Here is a 26,156-nt window from a genome sequence, read left to right on the forward strand (position 1 = left end):
TGCACTGGTTTTAATAAAGCTATGGAGCTATGCACATATTTAGTGTTTTCATCTTTAGATTTTTTTTTTTTTTTTAATAACAACAAGGAAGCCAGAAGGAGTAACAAACTGATGTACAAAATACAGGCACAGACCATCTAAAAATCAATTTGTGAACAGGTGATATGAAACAGTTTGGAAGTGAAACAGCAACTTCACAGAACGGTAATGGCCTGAAGCAACAGAGAATGTCACATCCAATGACACAGCAGGGAGGGATTTTAAGCAGGTGGAACAGAGTTACCCAGGTTGAAATGTGGCCAGGACTGCAGAGAAACAATCACTGCAAACAGGAGTCAGTCTCAAAATGTGCTTTTTGACTGTGGTTTACAGAATGACTTAGCATTGCCCAACTCAAATCCTGCTAAAGGTCAACAGCTTGATCCCTTCTTAGTGTCAGCGGAGTAGTGGTGGCCAGGGATGAAACCCCACTCTTCTTCTCATTTTATATTGTAGGCTATGTCTTGTTTAAAGCCTCTTTTAAAAGCTTTCCTTGGTCTGTGTTGCCAGAAAAGCACTGCTGCGGGATTCAGAAGACACAATGAACATCAGTTTTATGTCAATCAGGGGATGATGACGGGAAAACTACTTTACCTCCGTGTGCCCATGTCTCTCTGGGCATACAGCAGGGTCTTCACTGTGAAGCTATTCGGAAGGTGCTGCTTGAAGGAGCTGTGTAATAGCTCAGTTTTATGCTCACTTGAAGCTGTTCCAGACCCCCCCCATCCAGTAGTGATATCAGCACAAGCCCCTTCCACAAAACCTCCCCGCTCCCCTCCTCTCTCTGTACCAAAATGACACAGGGTACCAGCACCTCAGGGTATACAGAAAGAGAGACAGTAAAAAAAATGCTTAATAAAAGCAAAATTAAAATGAATATAGACAGCCTATTTTCCAAAGAAAAGGAAAACACTGCAACTTATTACTTATTCATGAAGTCTTCCAGATATTAATAATGTATTTTTTTTTACACTCTACCTCTTCTCTCAAGTACCTTTGGGCTTTATTCAACCACAGATATACCTAGTCTGCTGGGTTAAGGCAATCCTGGAAAGCTGTGATCCTGCCCCTAAAGGGCACTAAGCTGTTTAGCAGGAACCTGTGAAAGCAGCCCCGTATCACTTCAAAATAGGTTTCCTCCAAAGAGAACGATTGCTAATCTTTTTGGTAAACAGTATGTTTATGTAAACCAGGCCGCAAATCTGTGCGAGTTTGTAGCCACCTACAAGACATGTTCATTTCATTTTGTGTTCACTTTAAAGCCAACCAGCGTAGTCCTAAAGAAAACAAAAGTCATTCCAAGTTCCCATTGCCATACTGTGACTGAACGTCGTCTAATGACCGTGAGGAGAGGAACAGATGGCTTTGGGCATCTGTTTTTCCAAGTTCTGTTACTCTCTTCTTTCCTTTTCTGAATATCAATGCAAACCAAACCAGTATACACAATAGAGTAGATCACGCTTTTTTTTCTTTTTAATATCCAAGATTTTATTTAAAAACAAGCTAAACAGACAACAGGACAAAACCAAGCCATAGTTTTAGGATGAGACATTCTACTTGGCACACAGTTTCAGAAGAAATAAAGAAGGCAGAGCAAATCTGTTTGGCTCATCACTATATGAAAATCTCTAAGAGCACAGGGTCCAAAATCAAACACTCGGGACAGAAACAAATTCCCTGTGTTGCCATGCGTAAATTCTACTGACCACCTTGATCCCAGTGCAGGTCTGTGGGTCCATAGCTAGAAGCACCTGTGAAGGACAGTCCTGCAGTCTGGAACTCTGTCTTTAACTTAGACCCACCAGATGGAAGAACAACTCTTCATTTTTCAATTAAGTCAATCAGTTCCGATCTAAACCCTGACATGAATTCTCCCAATCTGTGTACTGCCTCTTCATCACTAAAAAGTATTATTAAGAAAGCTGGGTTTGACATATACATTTAAAAGACTGTTACAAGGGCTAATTAAAAGCAATTTGGCTGCCTACCCCTGAAGGCACAATGCCAACCCAGGAAATTCTGCCCCACTAAATTCATGCAGCCCTGTTCTCTGAAGAGGGATAACATAGTGTAACCCAAACGTTTCACTTGACCCCATAACACAGAGACTGTTTCACCTGGCAGCAGATTTGTGGAGACTTAATTCATGTTCATGAGTATAACTCAAAGATACTATGATTTTCCCTAATTTTGTGGCACGCTTCAAATTGAGTAATAGCACCAGTGCTTGGCTGTTGGACTTCACATTTCTGCCTCGAGCACGGAGGGAAGAGCAATGCTCCGGTGTGCCTACCAATCTACTCTGTCCTGCAAAAGAATGTGAAGTAAGATGACGTTTTTCCTGTTCCCCTTTCCCCATCTCTAGTAGCTATACACTGCAGTCAGGCTGAGGCCCAGAAAAGCCGTCCAGCAAAGCACTGTACCTTTTCCGTGTTTGGGACCTTCAGACAGCACAAATGAAAGGAAAAGGAGAAGGAAAAGAAGATAAAATAGAAGTGAGACTTTAGGAAATTTTCTAGTCTAAGTCCAGAACCTTGGAGAGTTTCCTGCTGCATGGGACTATTCTGACAATGAATTAGCTTATGAGAACAAGATTTTTTTTAAAGACTCTGTTGTCAAAGAAATGGGAACTATTTTCTTGTTAGATTCTTCAGCAAGCTATTCTGATGGCAGAAGCCAAAGGCATCGTAGTAGAGTAAATAAAAAGCATTATTTTTTGACAATGTTCTTTGCCAAAGAATAATAAAAATCAGAATAAAATGTAAATCATATGTAAGAGAAAAGCAGGCAAACCCAGCTAACTGCAGAATCAGAAAGGCACTTTCATTATTGCTTGTGAGTAAAAACCAACGCCGGGACCTGTGGGCAAAGCGTGCACACGCTACCCAACTGCCAAGGCAGTGAGGATTCAAAACACCACCGACTTCAAGCAAATTCCTGGAAGAAATAGAAAAACAAAACTCTATATTACACCAAAAACATGTCAAAACAAATCAAGATTGCTAGGGAATCTTTCAAGCATCGTCTGTCTGACCTGCAGCAATCATCCAAGATTTTCTTTTATTAGGAGATGACATTAATATCTCCACAAAGGTCAAAATCCATTTTTAGTAATAAGACATTTTCTATACCAACACCATTCTCCTTCATTTTATTCATTCAGATCAAATTAGTCTGCCTGAATGTCTTATCTCAGTGTGGAACTTTTCCTGGACCTTTCGCAACAAGAAGTTTCTAATTTTGACAAAGCCTACACTTGGCTTGTATGGTCTGGCAGAGTCCCTGTATGGCCAGCAGATCTATGGGGATTCTTGTCACTGAGCATTTCTTCTACATGGAAAAGAAAAGCAAAACAAAAAAAGGAATTTCCAGGCAACTTAATATAATGTTGTTAATCTCAAAGCTACAATGGGAAGAAACTCCCATTTATTTCAGTAGCCCCCCTTTCCCCATAAAACAGCATTATAAGTTTCCCTCTCCCAGGTTACGAGAATCACAACAAAACCAGAAATTCTACACATTTAATAAAACAAAACAAGACATTTCCATGAAATTCTAGCATAAGATTCTGCCTCCCATTTCACCTTGAAAAATCTGTAAGTCTGCAAAAGTACACATAAGACTGCCAGAATCTCCAGTGCCCCTCAATTTTAGAAATCATGAAAAACAACAAAAAAATAGCTCCCAAACTAATCAGGCACCCTCCTCCCCCACATTCTGGTTTCTTATCAGCTTTCCATTCTTTCAGCCCCAAGACTTCCTGTGTTCATACTTGTCTCTACAAATGGAAGAACTAAATATTTGTTTCTTAACAAATCTAATCTCATCATTTGATTACTCAGATTACGATCAAGATGTTCATAAAACTGCACAAGTTGAGGACATGGATAAACATCTGCTGAAGCAGGAACTTGGTCTCCCTATCTAAGGAAAAGACAATAAAATGTTCTAACTTCCCTTTCTACACCTGGAGACAGCATCTGTTATTACAGAAGAGCATTGCTTTTTATAGGCAAGCACGAAGGCAACAACCTTAAGACTCGTTTGTGATATGCTTATCACACTCCTATCACAGACATAGTGTAAGGCTAATGGCAGCCTCACACAAGAAAATGCACACAGTGTTCAGGCTTGTTCTCTTGAGCATACAGGGAATTGTGTTGGAGACAACAGATGCGAGGTAGCCAGTATGGACAGGGTTGTTGCGCCCTCCCTTCCTGCGATGCTGCTGTTCCAGGCGATAGTCAGACCACACTACCAAACCCAGCAAGAGTCGGTGCCAAAGAGACAGAGATGGACATGGATGGCAGAACTGACAAGTTAAACACTACTAGGTTGCAGCACTCTGTGCCAACACTATGCAAAGGCAGGCGACTGTATCTGGTGCTTAACTTCTGACTGGCCTCTACTGATTCAGATAATGCAGTTAGTAAAACTGTTGTAACATTTTAGCAGATATTGCAAAAAATCTATTTACTTCCTCACTATCCAGTGAACTGATAGCAACAATGTGATTTTACTGAACCCAGATGGACAACAGAATACCGCTAAGCTGCTCTCCACTGCAATAAGGCACTTTCCGTTCTTCTTCGCTATTCACCTTGCTTTAATGCCTGTTACATTCTCCTGCTGCCTTAAACTACAACTCTTCTCGTTTCAGCTCATCAGCTGAATTTTGACTTTTCTGTAAAAAAAAAAATTGCATTTCTAGTCTGTGAGTTTTTAACTCTAGATTCGTTTGGGGCTTTATTTTAAAAGCTTTGCAATCTTTATTATTTCTAGGGGTGGTGAAGTTTGTTTTAGAAGAAGGTCAGATCCTCTTCAAAATTCTAGCCAGCGTGAAGTCCTAGCACACATACAGACCATGATCCCTCTCTTTAAGTTCCTCCAATTTCTGGCAATCAGAATTTTAAGGATTTTCTAAATTGAAGTATACATTTTAATCACCTGCTGAAATGATTATACTCCTGTTTATTAAATCCCATTACATGTGTGGCCTACACAATCCTGTGGCGATGTGTTCCACAATGTGCTAGGCACTGTGAGAAAAGGTCTTTTATTTGTATGAATCTGTTAACTGAAGATCTAGCCACTCATTTTAGTATTTAAACAAAACAAAACAAAACAAAAACCCAGAACAGCATGCATGCCGCCAAACAAAATGCCACAACCCCTCCTAAAGCCCTTCCTCAGCACCTGTGCGAGAAGCACCTTAACCATCCGTGGTGCAAGCTGCAAAACTAAATCAGTTGAAACTACTAACTAAACCACACCAACAGCCCCCAGGAAAACCCGGTCCACACTAGGACTCTTGCAGAGCAGCTTGGCCTCCCCACAAGACCTCATACGCTCTTCCTCCTGAATACCATGATACAGATTGCAGCACCTAACGGGCATGCTAGCACGGTTGTCAAGACACAATACTGAAAAAGAAAAAGGAAGGGGAAAAATGGGATAAGAGCCCAAAAGGAAAAACAGAGGGAAACTCCTGAAGAAAAATGTCAGTCTCTGCTCGTGCTTGCTTTGTAATGGTAATAAACTCAAGAGAAAGTTAGGTGAAAAATCAAGGGCAAGATGCTGCAAACAAAGCTTATAGTTAAAGATAAATAAATAAAAAGCACTACTATTTTTTTCTAAAAGGGATGGCTGCCAATCAGTTTGACAGCTGTTAAAAGATTTATCTAAGGAACATTTTGTACAAGTTGAAGAAATATATTTTTCCGGTTGCTGACTTCTCTCTTCTTACATCTCTCTGCTAGGTACAGCCCTAAACTCTGCAAAGTGCAGAGCATTTGAGCTTTGCTTTAGAAGGACAAAGCTCAGCTTAGCCTGCTGCCTACAACCTGCAAATGAGAAAATGGGTTAAGTGAGCCCTACCAAACGGCATAGAAGTTTTTGAGCCTGATCCAAAGCAAAGTAAAATGCTTTGCATCTTCATTCATTTCACTAAGCTTTTTACCAAAGCTTTAGTACACACTTCCAAGAGTCCACAGATTATCTGGTCTACTCAACTAGATACAATAGCAATTTTGATTAATTTTAAATACAATTTAAAATATAGTATCTAAAATATTTTCACACTGCAGCAGCAACACATGCGGATCACATTGTCAGATTTTGTTTAGGCGAGTAGCTAGTCTTCCTGCTTACTTGTTACTGCTATTGTATGTTTTCTTCAAAACTCTACGTTCTTTGTACTCCCATGACTCTTGCTGAATTCCTGCGAGTCCAGAAAGTGCAGTGCCCAACAGGCATCAGAAGAAGCTCAATGAGAGACTGCATTTCTCTTAAGTACTCTCCAGCACTTAGCAGTGAGCACAGGGGATTATCTCTCTATAATTTTGGTACTGCAATGCTTACCTTGGTTTAGGAGCAAGCATTAGTGACACCATCGCTAGCATGAACTCAGGATTAGTAGAAAAATGTAAAGCAGCTCTAGACTGCTGCAGAAGAGTAAGCCCAGGAGGACCTGGAACAGATTTAGGGTACATCTCTGCTATAACTTCAGTCAAAGGGTGAGAACCAGCCAAAATCCTTTGGCTCCATCAGTGCAGAACTGTGCTAATACGTCCATCTGAGAGTCAGGGCTTGTGAGCTTGCAGAAAACCTCACTGTTAATGCTTCAAAACGGTCCAGGGACAGGCAGGCACCTCACTGGCAGCTCTGGGACAGAAGTGTACGACTATCTGTGACTGGTTTTAAGTAGGCAGGTCTATTATCACAGATGAACACAAACGGTATGGTGACTAAGCTTGGTTCAACTCCACTGTCCTGCTGGCAGCAAAATAATTAGTTACCCTTCAATTAGAAAGATTTCCATCTGAAAGGAAGTAAAACCACAGTTCTACTTTAAGACTGGATGTTCTAGCCCATGTCCCATCTGTTCTCTGTGGGCACCACCCATTCGCCTCCGCCAGGAGAGTAAAAGCAACAACCACTTCCAGCTCCATCTCCTGTTCTCAGAGCCTTGATACAGACCTGCGTGGTGTTAGCAGCACCACGATGTTAAGTCTGCCGTGTGCATGTAAGCTGGCTCAAAGTTCACTCCTGGTTTCATTTTGCTTTTAAACTCCGTTGGCGAATAATCCTCTCAGAAGAGATCCAATTATCCTTTTCTTTATCCTGATGCATATAGCTACAACGACAAGAGCAGTGACTTTCACTTAAGGTTCCCAGGCACCAGAACTGTGAAACTGGGCTTGCTCTTCTGAAGAGGTCCCCTCCTGCGGTTACTCCCATCTGATTCCAGCTGAAGGCAACGAGCTGTTGTGTGTGGTAGAAGTGCTGCAAGAATGGCTTGTTTTTGCAGGAATAGAGCCCGAGATGATAAGGATTTACACGAGCATCCTAGTTTTGCAAAACTCTTTCAGGTTTTCATAGGAATATGGGGTCACCCTGCACTCAAACACTTTAAAGCATGGAAAAATAATATTTAAAAGATTTTAAAAATATATTCTCAAGCACTGCACTAGAAATCAACATTTGGGAAGGAGGCTGAAAACCCTGATTTAAATTAAGAACTGTGGTGTCTTTTGTTGCCCTTGAAGTCCTGAGCTTTCAAAGTTCACCTCTTTCTCATGGATTAAAAGCTGTCTTTTTCTGGGGATGCTGGGATCCTCACATAACCACAGGACTCCAGGAACTCTCAAAACAAGTCTGCACATTGTGAGACCTCTGGTTATCGCTGTGAGAAATGACAGGAGGGCCAGGTGAGAGCTTCCTGCAGCATTTCCAGGAGAACTCCCTTTTTCTGTCCTCGCCTGAATTCATCTTCTATGTGTGCTGTCTCCACACTCTTCTCTCCCTCCTTTGTCATGTGTCCCCATCCTGCCTCTATATTTTCCCACTCACCTCATGCACTTGTGTGCTCCCAAAATGTTCTTTCTCCTGGCAGAGGGTAGTTTCAGGCATAGGACTGCATGTTTGCAAAGTAAAACCCACTGCACTGCTAGTGTTGGATTTGCTTTACAATTCTCATTTTCTGACCAAACGCTGTCTCTCACCCAGCTAGGCCTCAGTCGTAAAGTCTTTCGGCTGGTGTTCTTGGAGGCAATGCAGACAGAGGTTGCCTCCCCTCCTGCAGGAGCTTCAGCACACCATAGGACGGCACATACAGCCAAAAAGAGCAGGGCTTCCTACGTCCTGGCAACAGCACTAGGCTGCAACAACGGACTATCTCTGTGCAAGTCTCTTCCCAAGGTTACAGCACTTGTTAAAAATGCTTTATTCTGCACGGTGTGTAAGTACGTAAAATTCCTTGCAAAAAAAAAAATAGCCTCGCTACAGAATACCGCAAAGAGTTTGGCAGTCTTTCTCCTCCAAGGTGAAAAGGAAGGATAAATAGCTTTATGGAAACAGCCAAATCAAATAACAACCATACCAACTGGCAGTTAACTGTTACAGTTATATAAGTTACACCTACACTCATAGCTCATATCCTTGGTCACTCTAGTAGGAACATGACATGTTGACAAAACCCACAGGGATATGCTTTGTCTTTTCTTTTTTAATTGCACATAATCATGTTTAACCTCACTATTTATCAGCACATTCTTTTTCATTTCAGTATCTGACACCGGAGGTGACTTTTAAGGTAATGCAGTCTGACTTCAAGGCTAAACTGAATTTCAACAGGAACATGTGCGTGCACACTGACACACACACACACACGGGAAGAAATCAGCCACGTGCTATCCACATCAGGCTGGTGGCTCCATTTCAGATAGCTCACTGCTACATTACTTTTCTTCAGCTTATTATTGAGTAAGAAAAAAGTGGTGTTTGAAGGACATGTACGGGAGGGTTGCATGAACATTTCAAACACCACTTTTGTGTTTCATTTTGAAAGCAACAGAACTGTCAATCAACCAAATGGGAACTTCATTCCTTATCTACCCTGCTATCTTTGCCTGATAAAATCAGGGTGAAATCTAACTCCTTATTAATGCATTTCAGGCAACTGGACGCATTTGAACATTGACAGCTGGCAAACAAAAGCCCTGTTTATCCAGAGAACAGTTCAACAATAGCCAATGATAAATACCTTTTCTTTTACAGCAGTGCCAACGTGACTTCATTTTAAAGCAGAGGGCTCATCTTTAGAAGTGAAAGTATAATGCTAGCTTAGTATTCAGGCAATTCTTGCTTTCTCTGCTAAGACTGAGTCAACCAGTGGCAACCATGATAGTGAGTTTTGTTTGGACACGTCTATTGGCAGCTAGACCAAGACCAAAGGTTTTGTGTGGTCAGGAAAACATAACTACTGCTGAGTAAGCCTGTCTTGGAAAGGCTGGGTCTCTGGGACAAAGGACGTTATCCACTTCTAACGTTCTCTCAGTTCTTTGAATGCAAATTTCTATAATTTGATGATGACCTTTTCCTTAGAAACATTCCCTCAGTACACTGAATATAGATACCCGTCACATGGCAGAAGCAACCACAGCAGCGGTGGTAGCACCCTGGTTAATTAGGACCAATTTGCTGGTTTCTAACTACATTACTGTGCTTAGAGAAGTATAGTGTGGCAGCACTTTTTTCCAATCTAGTAAGTAAGGAAATTCTGTATTGGAAATGCCTACAGCAGGAGGAACATTTTGTGTGTAACGTAAGAACTAACTGCAATTTTTAACTCCCACATATCATCTGAAAAATTAAGCTTTTCCCATATTATCATTACTTTAATGAAGACACTGGGCTCAGTATTAAAGAAGGGACTAGGTAATATACATAACAGGCACCGGGCAAAGGTCATATACACTCTCATTTACAAGCATTATCCTAATGGAAAAGAACGACCCCAAACTGCACGTAATTAGAGAAGAAGGATGTAGAGTCTAACCGGTCATTACAATAACAGAAATTTGCTGTAGTCTATGATTAACTCAAGAAAGGCATGATGATGATCTCACCACGTCTACTGTTGCCTCCTGGCTATAAGAAGCTTAACCAATGTGAATGAAGAGGCCAGCAGCTGAAACCGCTATCACACTGGCTTTCTTAAAAGCAGTTAAAAATATCATCCCTTCTTCCTGCCTTCACCTCAGCAGTTGCTTCCTGTTTCTTCACGTTCTCACTTCGCTCCACAGCTGCCTATCACTGACAACAAGCACAGTAAAAAGAACAAAATAATCTCCTTAGTAAACTGCCTCCTCCTGAACACCTTCTCAAAAAAGAAGAGAGGAAATACAGAAAACTACAGCCACTTTTCATCTGATATATCGAGGCTCTGCAGGAAACCAAATGGCTGCAGGTTGGAAACCTTCAGTGTTTAGAGATAAAATCGGAGCAATTCACTGCTATCTTTACAACACTGGTAAATACTCTTTTGAGGGCACTTACTCAAAACTGTACATCCAGCCAAGGACTCAAAACTGCTCACCTCAGTCACACAAGCTTACAATAGGACTTCAGTGGGGCTGTTATATGAAAAGCTGTCATCTCAATCTCAGACTCTTTTCTTTTTGGTTTACTTGAGACTATTGGCTTTATGTTGTTGCACTTTTCCACCCCTATGGAATCTGACCAAACCAGAGACAACAGCTAGAGAGCCTAATTCGTTATTAGGCTATTCGTTATTTTAACTGATGAGGTAATGCCTGCAGGACATGGGGCAGGCAAGAGTTTCCAGACAACCTGGGACAGGATAATACATTCCAGATAGCACTTTGCAATGCCAGAAGAAATTACACTTTGCAATGACACATCACGCGTCCTGCAGATAGTAAGTTACACGACAGCTCTTTATACCCCCAAAAATGGTGGAACGGCCTAACAGTATACACAGTGGTGCAGCAGCTGTGTAAAGGTTTCCAACCACTTAAACTTAATGAAAGCAAATGTTAGACGTGAGTATGCTGGTAAAATCTTACTCCTACAAAACATGCCACATCTTCAGTCTCCACCCAGACCTGACAGATGATGTTAAAAAACACATCTGAGAAGCCTCCCTGGTAACAGTGACTTCCTTCACGGTAGATCTGAGCAGACAAAAACAAGTTAAATACATTGTTCTGGCTCCTGTCTTAAAAGAAAAGAAAAACCAACCAAACAAACAAACCCCAAACCAAAAGCAACAACAACAAAGTGAATTCCGTATTGGCAAAATCAGCCCTAAGCCTTAACTGACTAACTTGGATGCCAGAATTCACCATAAAACCTGAGAAATCTTCAAGGCAAAGAGAAGCTCTGAAGCATTCTCAATTTGCCCCATGGATGTGCGTGAACAATGAGACTACAGTATTTTCCCTGAGTGAAGAAGCCAGCTCATTCACCAAGTCATTCTTTCAACACCTCAGCCTTTATGCTACAAAGAAGAGGACCAACAGCTGTGCTGTATGATGGCACACTTTAGGAACAACTCATTATATGTAGCCTATCCCACAGGTGTCTGATGATAACAGCTATTCAGAACTTCCCTTGGAGGCAACCCAGGAATGTAAAATTCTCTCTCAGTAACAATTTCAGGAACCACCCTCCTTCCTCTGATTAGAACCATCTCCTAACAATGGTTTATTCAAAATACTTTTTTATATTCTTAGATTCAGTGTGGTTCTATCCTTCCAACTGCAAACTGCCTGTAGCTTTTATCTTATGCTTTTAAATGTAGTGTTTCACCAGCTCAGATGATAATTACATTCTCTGCTTCTAAGTTCTTGAAAAATCACAGTGCTTGTAAGATGAATCCTTATTTACTAAATGTCTGAGACGTGGGAAACCCCATCTGCATCAGAACCAAACTAAAACCAGAAATACTTCCTCGGGACAGCAAATACTGAAGAGATACTAATGTAAACCCTAGAAACTAGTTCAATAAAATCTCTCTTCTCAGCTATTTTACAGTACTTCTGACCTCACTGCACCAGAAATGGAGAGCTGGCATGTCTTATTTTGTAATCCCTTTTAAAGCTAGTAATAATAATGACAGTCAATTACTGGAGAAGTGAGAAGCCAAAACTCAGCCTGTTGTGAAATGGTACAGCACCTCTGTGGACCTCTGTGAGGCAACATTAGTTTACACCAGCTGATGCTCCACTCCCACTCCTGTCCAGGCCTGGATCTTCCAGAACAAGCCTTGAAGCTTCACACCGAGCCTAACGCTGGACATCTCTCCTCTCCTCCCTATTTTTCTTCTGGATTCGAGCCAGAAACATGCACAATTCTATTTATCAGGTGACCGAAGCACCACACACCATGAGGGAGGCACCAGTAAAGGACATCAACTTTGACTTGAATTACCGTCCCTCAAGATGATTGCAAAACTGCTTAATGACTATAATCAGCGTTAATTGAAATGACGGCTCAAACCAGACACATCACATCTGTATTTAACAAAGTCTCAGGTTTACTGAAGCTGGCTGGCTTGACCACCTGGCCAGTACCAAACCAAACAGTGCCAGGGGCAGCGTGACCAACACTCACTGTGGCAGCTGTCCCTCCACCTTCACATATAGTCTTAAGTTACCTGCAACTGCTTCATGGTACAAGGGCAAAACATGTCCCCAGGCATCCAAAAAAAGAGATGCAATAGTTTCAAGTAATTATGTAGTTCATCACCTAATACCCAATTCCTCACATCAAGTTCCTTTTTACTCCCTTTCTGAGCAGTTCTAGCTGCCCTTGCTCAAACTGCCAGTACATTTAACCTGCGAGTCTTAGAAGTGAGCTGAGGTCACACTGCACCTTGCTAGAGCAGAGCTGTGAACGAGCAGCGTTCTATGATATCTTTGTCCTTGTTTCTAAGTCAGCTGGAGTGGAAGCTGGCAGAGTGTGAAAACAGATCATTCGCAGCTTAGATCTCAACTACTAGACTCACATTGAAGGTAGATGTCTTGCGCACAGAGGCCTGTTTGAAGGAGTGAGAAAATACATGGTAACCTTAGAGCCATTACGAAAATCCAGATAACATGATTTATTTCCCCACAGGACCTCCTTGGGGATAACGACAAGATACTTTTCATAAGCCGTTGGACAGTTACGGACGCACAGTGGGTTTCCTAGTGCAATTTTTTTCTTGACATCCTATTTATGGATGTATTTTTTTTATTACCACAAACTATGCACACATGTGCAATTGCAGACAGACATAACATCTAATATATACTAATCTAGTCAACTAGCCTAATCTGTGAAGTTAAAGCCAGGCTCTGAAATCAAAGGAGTCTGATTCTCAAAAGTGCTGAAAAATCAGAAAAGTGCTCTAAAACCAGTGGGAGCCACAAGGTACTCAATATTTTTGAAAAGCTAATTCCTTTGTTCCTGTTCTTATCCAAGCAATACCTAAAGGCCCTAAAAACACTTCGCCATTTTGCTGGATGTTAGATGTGACCACAGAGATACTTAACACTTACACCTTAAGCAGGCAAGATACAGAGCAGAATTAGGAAGTGGTGCTTCTCCTGCCATTTCTTTAGAAACTGTCTAACAAAGCTAAAGATCACAGAAAAAAGCTACAGCAGAGTCAGTGTCTACTGTCAGTGATTTAACTACAAGACAGCTTTCTTCTTCATCTCATCACTTTCTACTTAAAGACTTTTTGCAGTCATTAGGTTAGGAATCCGGCTTTGCAGATCTGCTTTTAAAACACTATCAAAATATATTCAAATTGAGGGAGGTGTCCCCTTGAGAGATTACTGCCATAGAATGAGCTCTGAATCAATAAAGAGGCAAAGACGACTGGTACCTCTGCTGAAGTACAAACTAGGAAAACAAACAAGTCTACAGAATATGCTGCTGTCAGCATCTGGACAAAAAAAATAGGTCAGTCTTAAAGCTGAAGAAGAAAACAATGCTACTGACCCAAGCATGACATCGATCTGAGAAAAGTACTTGCAACCACTGCAGATCTGTAAGCATTCCTACAAAGCGGAGAGCACTTTCTTAAAAAGATTCTGTTAATGTTCTTGCTCTTCAGAAAGCTCAGGCAGGGCATGAGATCAGATGGAGTATGAACACATGACAACAGAGAGGATGACATCCAGTGTGAACATGGCAGCAGGCAGTGAGATACTGAGCAAGTGACTCCACTCAATTATTTTTCTTCTTCTTACATATGAACTTTATTTCTGCACACAGCAGGGCTAGTAATTTGTTCTAAATGAAGCCTGCAAATCTATAGTCTGTGGAAAGAACAGAGAGGATATAGAGCAGACCAAAAATGAATGGAGGAAGTATGTGAACAGAGAGGCAGATAGGGTCAGAAGGGCAAGATCAAGCAAAACCAGGTTACGGAGCTAGGAAACTAAGACCAATTTATTCGGTGCTCCTTGTATAACTGTAGCATCAAAAACTTATGCCCCAGGCCAAGAAACTCAGCTGTCACTAAGCTGAGGAGTCTGCTCTGCTTCTTCCCCTTCCATCCTGCTTAGCTGCCGGTCAGCCCAGTCCAGATAATTACTGTAACTTGATCCTCACTACCTCAAATCTGTTCACTCTGCTCCCTAATTTATTAATAACTACAAACCAGAAGCTCGGACAAACACAAGAAAACTGGCGGGTTTACTCTACTCCAAGTCAATAGGAGAAAAACCAACATCTTTGCAAATGCAGACTGCCATGGGAGGTGGTTAGAGACAGCTGTGCAGGTGGGCAGGAAAATCCCTCATCACTACTTCAAACCTCTCCCCCTTTTCCTTTCCCAGGAGAATAGGCAACTTGTTTTTCCCCATTGTAAGAACTCTGCCCTTTAATTTAAGGGGAAGGTTGAAACCCCCGGAAATTCATGCTGCATTTCAAGATTAGTGTATCTCAGGCCTAAGTTTTTCCCCACAAAACAGGAGCATGAAGTTAGTCTAGAAAAGCTGATCCCTGGAACACCATCCCTCTCCCACAGAGAGGGGGTGGGCTTTACCTCATTTATTATGTTGGCTTACCTCTACAGCAGCTGAGCGAGTTTCGGGCTTAAAAAGAGGCAAGAGGAGGTAAGAGGTAAAGGTGAGAGCTGCCTCTTAGAAAAAGAGGCATGGGGGAGGAAAGTAAGTTGGTCCACGTGATACAAAAGTTTGTTGGCCCTCTGTGTCCTCGACCCAGGCCTGAATGCTTTTCCAGCACTGATTCCCCATCTGTCACTTATTCTGTGCTCCTTGCCAGAGCATTTCACAGCCTCCTATAGCTCAAGGCTAGGAAGCTGTTCACAGGGAATGGACTTTTTTTATAAGCATGTCCTGCACCATGGTATATCGCCCTTTTGAAACACTGTTTTAATGGTCTTTAAATATTTGTGATGGCGACCACGTTTGTACTGAGGCATTGCTCTGTCTTTCTAAGCTTCTGTTGGGTAATTTTTCCTTTTCCTGAACTTTTGTAATCTCTTAGATTCTTTCTTGCAGTGGCTGACAAAATCAAATGCTATTCTCTCACCATACAAAAAGTAATTCTCTGTGCAGGGACATAAAAAGCAAAAAAAGAAAAGCGAGGCAACTTAAATGAAAGATGCAGAAGGGGAAAGCCCATTTTCCCAAAGACTGCCCTCCTTTCAGTCACAGACAGGAAATCCTTTCTCAAGAAAGGCAGAATTAGTCATCAAGTATATATGACCGATTAACCATTTCAACTATCAGAAGTGAAGAATTGCAGATGAAGACTGGGTGATTTCAGGAGTTAAATCCAGGTCACTGAGCTCAGTTCAGGAGCACATGGGTTTTGGCTCTACGCGTAACACGCAAGGTCAGCCTTGGAGATGGGAAAGGGAAAATGGAATAACATTGGTCTCATTCAAGGTGTAATATATACTCAGCTTTCTCGCATGCATTCATTCTTCAAAATGCTCTCCAAGAGTAAGGTAACAGGTTTATCCCAAAACACATTAAATTCTGTCTTTAACTCCACTGTGCAAAGCTTAGCGAGATCCAGAACATGGTCTGCCAGAAAACAGGAACTGTTACGCTCCTGTTTTCATTCAAGAAATGAGGAGAAGCTAATTCTTTAGCCACTCAGGAAAAGGATCAAGGAAGTATCAGGAATAGTGCATGAAGTGATTGGAAAACTGCTTTCTGCAACCAGACACAGAACTGATAAAATTATTACGAGACCGAGTCAATGCCTTTTTGTGCAAATTTGCTACCATTCTGGCCTTATTTACACTAAATGATAGGAAACTTGCAACAAACAATTGCATAGAAAGCTTTGGCCTTGAAAATGTCATGCAGCACACTGCATCCACACAAAACACATTGGAGACAGGTTCCTTAGGATTTGCAGAAGTCCCTGGCTGGCACAACCAAACCTTCAACAAAAGCTGGATTACAGCAGCTAGAAATTCCATGGCCAAACTTCATGCTCGAGCGTGGTCTCACTCAAGGATCTGTCCTGAAAGCAGATCTTTATCATATGAAGGCAGATCTATGCATCAGAGCAAATCCCTATCAGACTCGATGAAATGCACACACCTAGAAAAACAGAGGCCAAAACTGCTACGAGGACAAACGATACTACAAGCTCTTTAAGCAGCCTGAATTCCTGTCACATTTTAATAATTTTATGTGACTAACCCCCTCTACAGTTTGTTTCCCTACTCCTATAGTCTCTATCTGGCCACAAGCCTTTGTGCGTTTTAGCATTCCCCTGGGACTTCATTATGATCATTATCTGCTCTTTAAGATGGCAACACTGTTTGTACAAGGCAGGGGCCTTTCAGGACAATCGCTTAGGACGGCAGAGCACAAGGATTTAAAATGGCGTGCTACTGGCTCAATGAAGTACCACCTCTAATTATCCTGTTCATTCATCTCTGCCACATCTGCTCTAATTTCATTCTGAATCAGCTACCTACATATTCTTGACTGCAAGTATGTTGTTGGCTTCATGCCAGAATGGCAACTATGGTGTTTGGAATAATTTCGTCTCAATTGAGTATTTCTGGTTGGATACTTCTGGTAAAAGGCCAAATTTAGACCTCACAAAAGCTGTGGCAGCTCCACTGACGGGGCTGCATCAATGGAATCGCAGCCTATTACTGTGGGGTCAAATTTCAACCATTTAAACAAGTTTTCTTTTGAGTAGCATATTAGTTACTAACTCTACTTCCTCAGTAACTGCTGTTGCTTTGATTGCCAACTAGTTAAACTCATACAGTGGTTAAAGGCTGCTATGATTGTTGAAGCTAGACTGTAAATCGCCCTGAAAAAGAAGAGAGGTTTAAACAGACAAAATACAACACAAACTGAGGCTATAGATGGGATTCAGTAGTCACTGAAAGGCAGGCTCTGTTCCTGGAGAAGCAATAACATAGGGGTTGTGTCTTGGAGTATCAGTACACATGGAATTGATGAGTAAAGGCAAATGACACTTGTTACACAGCTCACCACTAGGAATCATAGTACTAGAAATGCAGCACAACTGCAGTTTTTTTTTTTGCTAGTTAGCTACTTAACAAAACTATTATTAGCCTTATCTTCTTTTTATTTTGCTTTCTTCTCAAAAGCTTTTTTTGAGGGGTGGCTCAAACAGACATTATGTGGGCTCTTTCCCTATCGTCTGCCTGTTTGGGCTGGCTACTGACAGGGATGTCTGCTCACAGTCTGGCAGGCACGTTGCTTTGCATATAACAGACACACACAAATACCCTGCATGCAGCAACCTAGAGGAAAAAACCCTGTGTGCTACCTCATAAACACACTTGGTACGTTTATCTTCTTTTTAGGGACCAAATGTGAATGCACTTACCGTCCATCTCTTTGGCAAACTTCCTGTCACCTTCCTGCCTCCTGTGGCATGGAAAACTGCAATTCTAAAATGGGTCATTTTATTACAGAAACACATTTCCCAAGCAATAGTCCCCCGAGATCCTTCAGAATAAGTGTCTTTTGAATTGGATACATATTGTTCTGCTATTTCCCAGTATCAACTGCATGTTTCTACAATAATGGCCAAGTATGGCCCAAGCACACCATTTAATACAGGAATACTTCCAAGGGAAGGCTTCCAGGCCTTATGATACAATTATATTATCTGATTGCTTTTTTCTTTTTTTTTCTTTCTTTTTTTTTTTTTAAAAAAACACTGTGGATAGTGCAAACCAGCCCGATAACTTGAGGTTTCAATTGTTCCCTTCAGTATGATGTGTACACTGAACACAGCCAGGAAGGAAGGACTCCCTCACCAAAGGAGGATCACCTTTGTGTGCATGTCTGACATGCACAGGAGGAAGCTGCTTGTCCCCTCCATTTCTTGGGCACCAAGCTAAACCAGACTTAAACAAACAATAACGGTTAAATTAATTATTGAGTGTCAAAAAGGGCAAGCAGCTAAACTAACGAAGTTAATCCTTCCGTAATCCCCATTCGTTAAACCTTTCCTCACCATCTCCTGATGAAGCTTGCCTGGCTTCTCGGGAAATAAAAGGAACATTTGCATCTGTCAGTGGATTACCTGTCACAACAACTTGGATGGAAACTAGTAATTTATTTTACAGTGTACTGAAACTGGGGAGCTTTTAGGGCTATTGCTTAGCTCGAGTAGAAATCTAGGTTCTCATCTTATGCAGAACTTTGAGCTTATTCTCCAGCTTTTAACTGATGTCCCCTCATTATTCATGTCAAGGGGAGGATTAACATTTTCTTTCAACAAATATGGAGATGTCTTAGCATTCTGAAGTGTTATAAAACTTTCAGCTCTTGTTGTGAAATACTAGACTTCCAGGGTGGAATAATTCTGTCATCTTGTTTCCATACAGCTCTTCTCAGAGTATCATCTTTCTGAGAAATGTTTTATCACATTACTTCTACCCCTTCCAATGCCACCCTGCATGCTTATTATGTTTTATCATTTTCCTAATGAGTCATCCCTGAAGCTAGAACTATCAACCGTGAAGTTTTTCATTAAATTGGTGCTTCAGAGTGAGGAGAGTGACAGTAATGAGAGTGACCCTTTAGTTCCATCAAGGTTAAGAAGTTAAATACTAAGGGCTGATTAACCTTCAACCCTTTCTAGACTAAGGGCCAGAGAGTCCACAACAGCAAGACTGCTTGTAGCAGAGCTGAGCTGGGAAGAACCACTTCCTGAGCCTGGGAGCGGGTGATATCCGGTTTATTTCCCTGTGCAGAAAAGCAAACCAAACCAACCAAATAAACAAAAAAGGACATTTTAAAATGTCCTACTCTGCATTGTAGCTCTGGTAGTCCGTTAAAAAACAACAACAAAAAAAACCAACCCCCCCCCCAGGAGTTAACGTGGACAAAGCATTTGTATTGCAGTATCTATTTGTCCACAAATAGATTGTTACACTGATACATTGTTAGAGTAGAAGATTTCCTTTCTAGCCCGCTTCTAATCTAGTCCTCTGACTTTCCAGATTTACTTTGTTTACTCCATTCCCTACTTTTGGAAATACTGCATAATCACAATCCTGGGACTCTACATGTAAAAGGAGGCACCTTTCCTTGATCACTTGGCATACCTGCTACTTTTCAGACTAAAACCACCCTGGAAAAATCAGAACACACCTCAGGCGAAGCACCGATCCTTTGATTTCAAAATGTTTTACATTCTCTTTTTTAAGGCAAAACGGCTACACCAGATTAAAGCAGAAGAAAATCAGTTTTAGTCAGTCTGGCTACAGGTTAAGGGACTGAGCTAACTGCTTAGCTTACCGACACCATGTTTCCCTAGTACAAGAGAAATCACACTCCAGCTCTATTCCCTATGAACAGGAACACTCACCTCCTCACAAAGCCAGGTAAAATCAGATTAGCGACCAGTCTACTGTTATTTTCCTTTTCTGTTCCACTCAGCAGAAACTTAGGCTCAACAACCTCATTATTTGAATTTGTTTTACACATCAGTGTTAGTGAACTGACTCCTGATTTACACAATTTTAAGATAACATGAGACCTTTTGTTATCCTATGCTGAAAAAGCCCACTGGTTCCATGACAGCACTTGAACTGCTTTGCCCAAATCTCTGCATTTTTGATGGAGCAGCACCTCTAGCTTTGCATGTTAACAGGTGACATGGAGCCACTGGAAAATTTCTGGAAAAAAAAAAAAATCTTCACCGACTTCACTGTCATCATTCGAGAGCAAGCCCTTTCTTTTTACAGTATCTGTTTAAGATTAGTCATAAGGTAGCATAGGATTCACGTTCTCTGAATTCTATTGTCTTTTTGCATGAACAGCAGCAAAAATAACTGCACAGCACCTTGCACTGTTTGTTTGTTTCTTTTTTTTGTTTCTTTTTACTTTTTTACCTCCCTTTCATAAACCAAGCTCTTTGTTTGCTCGCACGCTAGCGTCACTGGAAGCAGTGAACGAAAAAGATCTCCGTCACTAGAATGCAATCTGGTATCCTGATCACACTAACCAATATTTGTCCAACATTTTCTAAAAGAAAAGAAAACCACATATGCATATAGAAAATCAACCTGTTCTTTGGGTCACAACACCAACTGGTGTTAGTTACTTGATAGTCTTGAAGAGCTGACAACATTAGCTACCATTGATGGGCTATAGCAGAATCTAATGATAAACAGTTTCACAGAGAGAATTCACGTGAAGGTTCCTCACTTTTCAAGATTTCAGAAACACCTCATCCACTTAGAAAAAGAGTCAAAAAAAAGGAGCAAATAATAAGATCTGTCTTTCCAAAACTGCATGCTTGGTCAATGCTTTCAGCCCATCATGTGTGTATTCTTCTTCGGACAATAAGGTTTTATTACTTCTGATTTCAAGTTCTTTTCCAGCAACCTTTATATACTACTTCAGGAGTACTCAAACTATGTTTAAATTGAACAAATATATACTTGCAGCTAATTGAACTACTGAAGGATCTTTGTTAATTCTTGCCAATCTTTGCTATACTACCCAATCCTCAGAAAACATAGCTCTTCCCAGCACTTGTACATGCAGACGAGTGTGCATGCAAATGAGCATGCACACAACTACCTAACTTATGATATTTTGATATTTGGTAATATTTAACTGTAAATCTTCACTGACATACGGATACAAGTCTATAAATAGGATCAATACAGCACGCAATGGCACAATCTGTGGGACTATCCCTCAGAAATCTACTCTCTGCAGGTACTGACTGCTCTCTGAGCTTCTTCAGCTTGGACATGCTGACTGTCAAATCATGCTGTCTGTGGTCCACACCACCGATGTGGCAGGCACTTCATAAGAAGAAATAATATATGTTAGGACAGATTGGCCTGAATTGGTTCATTCTTAAAAACTGCTGCTAGCAGGTAACGAGGCACCCAAAAACAAAAGGAGAAGAGGAAACAAGCTAAACCCTAAATCTACAGTATTTCTAAGCTGTGCTTTTTAATCACAAAGCTATATGCTGATCAGGGGCTTCTGCAGAAGAACTGGAGGGTTTTACGTCTAAGAGCTTGGCAGTACACTAGCTCCACACTTCTGTTCACTGTCCTGCAATGGGCTGATGGGTCAATCTTGGGCTGATGCACTCCTCTGCACAAGCTGAAATTCTGGCCGTGGAAATTCTGCGTCCAATGAACAGGACCTACAATCAATCCATAGACAATATGAATGATTTTATATTTAGCAACACTACTGCTTACTGGATCAGAAGTTCATCAGACTGCAGTCAAGATTCCTGTTGAGCTTAAGTGCTTGATACCTATTTTACCAGTTGTTGTTTTTTTTTTTTCCTTCGTGGTAAGTGTGAGAGTTGCTTGAGTGAGAGACAAGAAGCATCTCAGCTTACAAATACACTCTCTTATAATCCTATTCCAAAACTTTTATTCCTCACTCCCTCAGAAGACAAGCTTCATCTCCAAAGCTATAAAGTGATACAACTTGGCTGGGAAAACAAACTGACATCATTTGCCAAGTGACAAGGCCTTGGGAGTCTCATCGACAGCTGGTCTCCGCTGTGCTAGTCACTGTACGTACAGATACTAATAGATTAACAAAGCACTTGGGTGCTCGTGATTAAATCCTTCTTATCCTGCTAAGTGAGACTATTTCCAGAGGGAGGAAAACAGGTAAGAAAGTGAACTCAACTGTTACTACCACATTTTACTCATGTGTAATAAATACAGTCAAATGAACAGTAGAAATAATGGGAGCTGCAAACAACTACACTCAACTACACACTTCCTGGATCATTCAGAAATAACAGAACCTTCTGGGATGTAAGTTTAATAATGGCCATGGTACCAGCCATTAAGTTTTGTAACACAGGACCATGGAGTTGGAGAAAGATGGGGGGGGGGGGGGGGGAAATCCAATCTATCCCTCTGTGGGCACACCTGGTTCTTCAGACAGTAGTACCCTGACAGAAGCTTTTAGAGTAATTCATTGTCATAGTTATCGTGACTGTTGCCATTTTTCCCTCCATCTAATTATTTTTCCCAAGTACGCATATCCACTGTTAACAGAGGTCCAATCAGGGGGCAAAATGATATTATGCTGGATCCTAGTCACTAACCTTTCCATCTCCATCTTTTCCCCTAGTTTCCCCCACCCATATACTGAATGGAGTGCCGAGAGTTGGCAACGTACTTTTCCCATATTTACTCAGCAGCATGCTGACATTTCTGCCCTTTCGTAACTGCTGCCAATTCACAAATGTGAACATTAGCCATAACTGAGAAACAAGTCACCTAACTTTAATAAGTAACTGATCATCTATGATTAAAATATTAATAAGTACAAGTCCTTGTTTCTACAGAATTGTTAGTGAATTCAGAATCCTTGTGTATAACAGAAAAGGGCTACATACATCCATTTTATTTTCACTAATTCCAAAGGGAAAGTGCGCTCAGAACACTTTCAAAAGATTTTTCTACTGGAAGGTATTTTCATTTCTTTTCATTCACAAAATATCCAGAAAATTGGATACTTCCACATGTGTGTTTGTTTTTAAGCAAATACCATCAATCTTTTTGTTCCGTCTCTTGAGAAGGAGATGCTTACCTAAATGATCCACTGTATAATACCAAATATGGGATCATTTACACATCTTGTCACATTGCATCGGTGCTTACATTAGAAATAATTTGCATCATATAAAACAACAACACTGGATGACTCTCTATTACATTTCTAGTCTTCCACAATAATAGAGAAGTACATCTAGTAGTTCAATCATACTGGTCATCTCTGTGGCAAGTCATTCTGTTTATACCTGTGCAGAGGTGTACACTGAGGAAAGGACTGAGGCCTCTGTCTTGATTCTTCAGCTAAACTTCTTTCTGGTCACTTAATGTTTCACTTTCTTTAGCTACGCATCTGATTTTAAAGTACTTTGCACAAACAGAACCAGTTCTTAACCTTACGGGACAGATATGAACATTTTGACAGATATGAAAATATTACCTATCATTAAATAACACTGACTGTAAACCCAGGATTGCCCCTAAATCCACACACAGACAAGTAGATTCAGCCTATGTAGCACTTCTGTCTTTAATGTATGTTTTAGAAAACAAAAAAAGGATGCACCGCTAGAAGCACAGTGGTGAAAGTTACAAAATTTTGGTCTGTCTCTAGCTGTAAAACTGCAAGCAGCTTGCTTTTACTTCTACACCAGTGAAGATTTCACAAACAAATCAAAGGCAGGGCATCATTTTTAATATAATCAGGTTCCTCCTGGCTTTGACTGCATCCGGTGGAGAGGATTTACTGTTGTCAAAAAGCAGAAGTGGTAAAAACAAGACTTGTAGGACCCAAGACTGACAAATTTTACCACTGCTACCACACCTTTCTAATGAAACCCATCTAACTCTGAGCACTTCTCTCTCCCTGCTGAACAGTCTTCTACTGACACTGTAACTTTGAGACTCATAAAAATACTATCTTCTATCTGTCCTGGCTCTACAGGATTAATTAACAGCCACTGTTCTTATAGGCGGCCTGACAGCTTTCAGGATTGTCATCATGATTCAAAGGTGTTTTGAGGACAGGCACCACACTGCAAGATATGCATGCTCATCTGATTGCAAAGGGTGTTGAATGGAAGGTGTAAGCTTGAGAAAGAGCACATGCCAAAGAAAAAAAAAAAGAGGGGGGAGGTTAGTCCAGTTGGGGAGGGAGAAGCAGAGTTTGAATGGATGGGGGAAGTTATCTGCCAGTTTGTAACATTTTCAATTTGCATACGGGTAGGGATTTACAATTATATCCATAATAAACAATTCCAAAAAGAATGACACCAGTCCAAACAGTATTCATTGTAATTCTAAAGCCAGCACAATTATTCTGTTAGTCAGCTCTGATATTTTAGCTCAGTAAAGATTTTTAGTCTTTTTAAGGGTACTTCCTTCATCCATCACTCTTTTTATCTACTGCAGTATTTTGTACAGATAGATTTTCAGGGACTTGAAAAAACAAAAAAAAAACCTTTGTCAAATTTCAAGAAAATTCATTGTAGTGCCTCTAAGGTAATTAAATGATCAGAATTCACTTTTTTTTTTTTTTTGGTCATTTCAGTACTTTCAAGACAATTAGGTCATTCTAAAGGCTGAAACCTGCTATCTTTATTCATGGAAACAGACTGTACTCCCAGGATCCACCTCACCTACTTCACTGGGATGGTCTGCCTGTACAAGACAGGCCTGGGTCCTTAATTTTGCAAATGAAACAGCGTAAAGAAGCAAAAGATGGAACGGTATTTAACCCAGTGACATGTATTTTTCAATCTTACTGTTTATAAACAGCCTATTCTTCAAGGTTAGCAAAAATATCATACTTGCATCCAACTGCTGACCTGCAAATCCCTGAAAGCATAGGCTTATAATGGAATTACCATCACTCCCCATACCAGTGAATAAGGGAAATGTTTTGGGAAACTATGTGGAGAAGGGGGCATTTTTATTCCTGTGCTGTGAAAGGCATGAAAAAAAAAAGTATACTTTTCTGTAGCAGAAGAGTGGCACAGTCATGCCTAGCAGAGATTTTCCAGGCAGTAAATTACTTTGCAGTCCCAAAGTTTCTTCATGAGGCTACAGGAAATCATTCTTGTACTTTGAAAGCGCTTCTACCTGGAGGCTGACGGGCTCAGTGCTCTGTACCATGTACTCACCAGTCATACACAAAGCCACCTGTACAGCACTATTTGGCCTGCACCTCTCTCACATCACCCTCCCTCAGTGTTTTCCTAGCTCATATGCATCAAGCTCTTAGAAGCAGTATAGCTAGCTTGACTAAGTAGAGGTGAAATTACCAAAAAACCCCACACAAACAAAAAAAAAATTCCAAAACAAACAAACAAATGCTCATCAAAAGAACTTTGCTATTTTTTTTATCACGTCCCATAACAGGTGCCTTCAGACTGTTAAATCCGTCCACAGCATTTCAGTCACCTTTGAGCTGCTACACGTTACTGGAAAACTTGACAAGATCCTGTCAAAAACACATACTCCTCGCCCATATTATCAAACACTGTGCTTTCCAAAGACAGCTATAAATCCACAGCTTGAGCACACGTAGAATTAAGTAAAACTTGCCCAACTCAAGTTAAACATCTGCAACATAATGACTATGTATGTATCAGCCTAGACACCATACTCAGCAAAACATTTACAGTTCTGTAAGAAAGGAAAGCAAATATCTCTCACCAACAATTGAAGACAGAGCTGAATGAAAGCTATTATGAAACCAGTTCAATCCATATATCATCCGTAACTTCTCCTCCAGTTCGCGTCAAATAACTTAAGCGTCATATGGGGCAATTGCTACCCACACACAAAAAAAAAAAAAAAAAAGGGAAGATGGCTTTAGAGTGGAGACTCCCAGAAAAACTCAGTTGACTTTTGAGGAAGAAACACCAGAGCCCCATTGCCATTACCAAGCTGCAGACTCCCTGTAAATAAAGTGATGGGGGTTGGTTGGGGAGGGGGGTACAAAAGTGCAAAGTTATGCATGTAAAAAGAATTAATTTAAATACCCCTTACAGGATAGCAACCGACCTCTACAAAACACCAACACGAAAAGAAACGCAGGGATCGCTACATGTAACTAACAGAACATAAGTTCCCACTGTGTTGCCGTGGGAAAGAAAAAGTTAGTATCATTGGGTGAATAGACAGGGGAATACCGAGCACGATGTTATTATCTCTGTATATAACATTAATGAGATGGTTACTGGACTACAGCGCACAGCTCCAGTGGCCACAATTCACAAAGGGTTCAGAGAAGAGCAGCAGAGCGATTTCTGCTCCC

General features: G+C 40.9%; 1 protein-coding gene across 3 annotated transcripts in view; it reads right to left on the reverse strand.

Annotated features, from left to right (window-relative positions):
• Nucleotides 1-26,156, reverse strand: part of GPRIN3 (GPRIN family member 3) — a 160,751-nt gene that overhangs the window by 9,935 nt on the left and 124,660 nt on the right. The gene's annotated exons all lie outside the window — the stretch shown is intronic.

The sequence above is a fragment of the Struthio camelus genome, chromosome 4 (genome assembly GCF_040807025.1).
Source record: "Struthio camelus isolate bStrCam1 chromosome 4, bStrCam1.hap1, whole genome shotgun sequence".
Classification (NCBI taxonomy): domain Eukaryota; kingdom Metazoa; phylum Chordata; class Aves; order Struthioniformes; family Struthionidae; genus Struthio; species Struthio camelus.